The sequence below is a fragment of the Capricornis sumatraensis genome, chromosome 22 (genome assembly GCF_032405125.1).
Source record: "Capricornis sumatraensis isolate serow.1 chromosome 22, serow.2, whole genome shotgun sequence".
In the NCBI taxonomy this organism is placed as follows: domain Eukaryota; kingdom Metazoa; phylum Chordata; class Mammalia; order Artiodactyla; family Bovidae; genus Capricornis; species Capricornis sumatraensis.
In genome coordinates this window covers 42,426,240-42,431,758 of record NC_091090.1, presented here as the reverse complement: position 1 = coordinate 42,431,758, position 5,519 = coordinate 42,426,240, and the positions used below count along the sequence as shown (strand labels likewise).

The window sequence follows — 5,519 nt, the reverse complement described above, 5'->3', positions numbered from 1 at the left end:
TTTGGGGAGTGTAAGAAGCTTGCTGATGGAGTAGTCTGCATTGATTTCTGTCTACTCTCCAATTTCCTCTCTACTCTAATGGATTCTCCCCAGAGAACCCAACCAGAAACCAGAGTGTGAGAAGCTTCTTGATGGAGTGGTCTGTACACGTCAGCCTCCTGTACTGATCTGTGCACAGTGGAGAAAAGTACAGGATGGATTTAGGGCTAACAGAAGAGTTCTGGAACAATCTATAAGCAGAGGAACAATCTATAAGCAGAGGAACAATCTATAACCACCTTTTCAAAAGCAGAGGTGGGGGTAATAAGCTGCTACTATGTTTGACTAGATTTGAAACATAAGATTTCATTGTCTTACTGCAGAATAAAGCACACACCCAGGCCTTTTGTCAAGTGACATCATCCATGGCTTTCTGCAGCAAGCCCTCTGCATGACCCAGTCTTGAATCCTCTGCTTGCTTGCGTCTGGTTTTTATTTCATCTTTTGCAATATGAACTATAGAAATGATCCCTGAAAGTACAGTCTTGGCCAGTACTTTGGCCACCTGATGCAAAGACCCTGATGCTGGGAAAGATTGAAGACGGGAGGAAAAGGAGACGACAGAGGATGAGATGGTTGGATCGCATCACTGACTCAATGGACATGAGTTTGAGCAAGCTCTGGGAGCTGGTGATGGACAGGGAAACCTGGTGTGTTGCAGTCCATGGGGTCTCAAAGAGTTGGACATGACTGAGCGACTGAACTGACTTTGCAACATGAAAGTAATCTGTCTGCACTTAGAAATGTCACATATCGGGACACTTTGAAGCACAGTAGTCTTAAAATCATTGGATAGTTTTCAAAAGACTGTGGAGATGTAAAGAAGAGAACACTAGAAGACTCAGGCCATTGAGGGTAACAGTTCAGAGTAACAGATGATTTTCAAGAACATCCATGGCAAAAAGGAGTATTCTGGAAGATTCTCCCTGTCTTTTTTTTTTTTTCCTCAGCAAATTCAATGAAAACATTTTAAAGTAGTTAACACTAAAGTCCAGAAAACCAAGCATCTTATATGTTTCATTTTTTTTCTCCTTTCTCTTTCTTTACTATTAGGCAGTTAGTTTTCTATGTTAGGAGGAATTTCTCCACTTCTTAAATATTGGCTTAGAAAGCCTAAATAATTTCAATAATAATTTTATATGTGATTCTACTTTCTTTAAATTTAATATATCATTATATCAAATGCAATACTTTTATAGGAAACACATCTTGAAATAAACTATCTTTATGTATTTTAAAGGAACTCCTTAAATACAAAGATATTTCCAGTTTTATTTCCTCTCAAATTTCTATTTTGACTGCACTACACAGCAAGTGGGATCTTAGTTCCTGGACCAGAGATCAAACCCATGCCCCCTGCAGTGGAAGCATAGAGTCTCAACCACTGGACCACCAGAGAATTTCCTCTTTCCTCTCAAATTTCTGTCCCTTCTCTCTCATTTACCCTAAAGCTCAAATCTGGGGAAAATATTTCTGATAAACTCCATGGTTTCAAAATTTTCACAATTTACTCTTGGATCATAGATATATTTTGAGAATAAATAAAATTGTATCTGTAAAAAAGTATTCTGAGTCTAGAGTGGAGAGAAGTTATGTGGATTCAAGGTGTCATTATTAAACAAAGGTATTATAATTCTCTAAATGCAGCCATGGGGGCAAGGGGGCACAGGAAAGCCCCTCAGTGAGATTGTTGTTTAGTCACTAAGTCATGTCTGACTCTTTGAGACCCCATGGAATGTAGCCCACCAGGCTCCTCTGTCCATGGGGTTTCCCAACAAGAATACTGGAGTAGGTTGCCATTTCCTACTCCAGGGGATCTTCCTGACCCAGGGGTTGAACCTATGTCTGCTGCATTAGCGGGTGAATCCTTTACCACTGAGACACCTGGGAAGCCTTCTCAGTGAAATGCTCATCTTTAAAAATGTGCACTTTATTTTGCAATTAACAAAGTAAACAGGTACTATTTGGAGACTGAGTGTCTGCAGACATTGGGTACAATTTTTTTTTTCTTTTTTTTGCATGCGATGCACTGTTTCATACAGGGATAGTATACAAATACGTCTGTAGCTCTGAGGTGATTTTCAAGAAGATAAAATAGGATTTGGTCTATTAGATTGGACATACAGTCAGGCTATGGTAATAATTTAAACTTTGTGGCTTCCCTGGAGTTGTGAGCTCATAGAGAGTAGTCCTTGGATTGCTCTCCAGAATGCTTTCCAGCTTATGAACATTGGAACTGTTTTCCTTTCTTATTTTATCATGACCCAAAAGTCACAAGAATCAGACAAATCTAACTGGAGGTGAGTCGTAGCCAGTTAAAGACTGATAAACCCTATAAGAGACCAGAGGTAGATCTTTCTTTATCTGTTTATTTATAAGAGCTGCAGAGAAAAAATGTTTGTTGATATCTCTGAGCATAATTGGCCTTAAAAAAGCTATCAGTACAGTGGAAACCAATGGTGGAAGAGAAGTTAATTTGTTTCACTAAGTAAGCACCTCTTCTTGCTAAAGTATCCTGAAAAAACCAAGCACAAATAAGTCACTAGTAAAGTGTGAAGTCAAATTGATGTGGGGTTTATGTTCCCCATCAGACAAATTGGGTTATTTCAGAAACTCCTTCTGTGTGATGTGGTTGACATAGGAACCTTTGGAATGGAGGGTTTTTTTTTTTCCCCCCTCTGGTTTATTTTACTTTTTTTGTTTAGGTTTTCAGAAGAGATACAGAAATTGGGAGAAGTTTGTGGCTGACTTTTATTGGTTTAATCGAAAAAATTTATATGTGAAGGTAGACCCCGATCTCTACAAAACTGATGTGCTTTTAAAACTAAGAACAAAAGTTATTAAATGTGCAGCCATCTGGTTTTCAGATGATGAGGACCTGAGTGAAGAGGGCAGAATAGGAATGGAAAGGTGAGTGGGATACAAGAGATATTAAAGAAGAGAATTGGTTGCCTGTTGGGCAGAGAGACACACTGAAGATCATTCCAAAGCTTTGTGCTTGTGGGTAACTGAGAGAATTGTCTTAATTTTAATCATATTAACTTTGATAGAATGAGGATGTTTGAGATGCATTTATCTTTAGAGGATAGAGAGGTGAGGTAGGGAAAGAATATATAGTAGGATCTTGACATTTATAGATACAACTCTTGCAACATCCAGAAATTCACAATGATATTACAATCACATAATGACATTACAAGTTTTCATGTATTAATTTGTAATGGAGAAGATATTGCCTTTATTAAGTTGTTGTCAAGATTAAATGAGATAATACATATAAAATGCTTGCTGCTGCTGCTGCTAAGTCACTTCAGTCATGTCCGACTATGTGTGACCCCATAGATGGCAGCCCACCAGGCTCCCCCGTCCCTGGGATTCTCCAGGCAAGAACACTGGAGTGGGTTAGGGATACTGATTATGGTGGTCATTATCGTCACAAAAATGTTAAGCAAGCATTGAACAATTCCTACTGTTATAAGATTTTTACATATGTAATTTACATATAATTTAACTCCAGTGGCTCTATGAAATAGGTAATAATATTATCTTACTTTACAGATGAGGAAATTGAAGCATACTGAGAGGTGAAACAACTTGTTTGAGGTTACGTTAAGTGGCAGATCACAAACTTATCAGGTAGTCGGGTGCTAGGATTTAGCTCCTAAGCAGTCCCTTCAGTAGACTTCCGGGGAACACAGGAATTGATTATTATACAAGACTGGAGTGCAATAGTAAATTTTCAGTGGTGATCCTAGCCAACAGCCAGGCATTCATACCTCAGTTAGCAAATCTCATAAATTTGAAGATGCTTGAAGGATCCTGGGAAAGTTAATGGATCTATGAGTATAAAGAAAAAGACTTTTAAAGAAAAAGACCCTTTGTTATGTGAATTGTAAGAACACATGTTCAGTCCTTTAAAATATCCATGAGTGCAGGAATTCATGGTAATGTAGTAATAATTTCAGCTATTTTGATATTAATTTAATTGACATAGTTTTCAGGCATCTATCAGATTGCTATGGGGCATTTGATGGAGAAGAAGAAAACTCCTTTTCTTAGCAAGTTTCCTGGGTAGTGGGAGAGACAGATGAATGAAATGTAAGTACAATATAGTGAAGTAATTATCAGGTGGATGTAAGTACCAGCATCAACTAATTTGGCCGTGCATGAGTATGTGCTAAGTTGCTTCAGTCGTGTTTGACTCTTTGCAACCGCATGAACTGTAGCCCGCCAGGCTCCTCTGCCCGTGGGATTCTCCAGACAAGAATACTAGGGTGGGTTGCCATGCCCTCCTCCGGGGGATCTTCCCAACCCAGGAATCGAACCTGGCTCTCTGATGTCTTCTGCATTGGCAGGGGGTTCTTTACTGCTAGAGCCACCTAGGAAGCACAACTTGACTGTAGAAAGGTCAACTATAAGGCTTTTTGGAGGAAGTGATGTAAAATATAGAGCCTGAAGGATGTTCAAGCGGAAATGAGTGCAGGTGAAAAATGAAGGGAAGTGGAGAAACGAGAGAGAGAGGCCTGTGCCTGTGAAACTGCAACTAGATCGATGTGGTTGAGAAACACAAGTGGCTGGGGGGTGGGCAACGGGTAGAAATGCAGCTGCAGAAGTGAGGCAGTGGTCAGGTCACGAAGGCCTTCAGGTCAGGAGTTTGATTATTATCCTGAAGGCAGTGGAACCTATCTATGTGATTTAAGCAGAGAAAGGCTGGGGTCCAGCAGTATGCTTGCAGCATACCTGGAATGTACAGATATGCTGGTTTAGTACCCATCTTGAAGGACCTTTGGAGAGTACATTTTTATTTATACCAAATTTATATTGAGCATCCATTGCATATATAAAGAGACTATAAACTCTGAAGGAAAGATAAACCTGCACCTAAATTTTAGCTAGCAGCATGCTCTTCTTTTCTAATGAGTGTAATTGTATTTCGGTGCAAGTTTAACCACAAGTGTGTACAGTTAGATTGTTTTTTTTTTCATCACCAGATCACCAGGTATTTGTGCAGTGAGGCAGTTGAACTTGATTTCTAGTCTTGCCTGCACTTTGTGATGCTGGGAGAGATATCATTGTAACCCTTGGTTTTCGTATCTGCGATGAGAGAAGGTTGAAGTAGATCATCATGAAAATTTCCTCTCCGCCTTAAAATTTACCTGTTTTGGTTTGAAACTTTTCTCACATTCCAGTTAGGTAAAAAGCAACAAAGTTTTACAATGCACTCTTCTTTTCTTTATGATTTTTTAAAATTTTTTCTCTGCCTCTTTGTGTTGCTTCAGTGGTAGTTCTTGATGAAGGGAAGGGTTGAAATGATAGCAGGATAGTCAGGTCAAAGGAGGATTCAGTTTCCATCTATTTGCTCCCACACATTACAGATGAGGACACCGAGACACCCTAGTGATGCAATTCCTCCAAATTCTAGAGGTGGGTCAGAGCCTTGGGAACATCTGGCCCCAACTCAGTTCTTTTTCTTCTATTAG

The 5,519-nt window shown here is 39.4% G+C and overlaps 1 pseudogene; it reads right to left on the bottom strand.

The window, feature by feature from the left end:
* Window positions 1–416: 416 nt before the first annotated feature.
* LOC138069835 (small nucleolar RNA U3) lies at window positions 417–526 on the bottom strand (annotated as a pseudogene).
* Between the last annotated feature and the right edge of the window lie 4,993 nt (window positions 527–5,519).